The sequence below is a fragment of the Cystoisospora suis genome (assembly GCF_002600585.1).
Source record: "Cystoisospora suis strain Wien I chromosome Unknown contig_3853, whole genome shotgun sequence".
In the NCBI taxonomy this organism is placed as follows: Eukaryota; Apicomplexa; class Conoidasida; order Eucoccidiorida; family Sarcocystidae; genus Cystoisospora; species Cystoisospora suis.
The window spans coordinates 729-1066 of NW_027156648.1; positions in this window are offsets into that span (position 1 = coordinate 729).

A 338-nucleotide genomic window follows, 5' to 3' on the forward strand; every position below is an offset into this window, starting at 1 on the left:
TATGTGGGTGGCGAATCAGAAGACTGGGCAGCTCATCTACCCATACCGGAGTTCGCATATAACAGCGCTGTGCATGAATCGACGGGGTGCAGGCCTTTCTCCTCGGTATACCTGACACCTCCGGATGATTTTCCAGAATTGCCCGAAGCCAAGGAAACCAACCGCGGTGATGTTTTAGAAGAGGCGGAAAGAAGATTGGCAGCAGCAAAAACGAATCTGCTTAAAGCTCAGGCGGGTCAGAAGAGGAATTACGACCGCATGCACCGTGGCGAGGTCCTGCAAGCAGGAGACCTCGTCTTTGTCTCATCTCGGCTACTGCGACTTCAAGGACGGGGCGA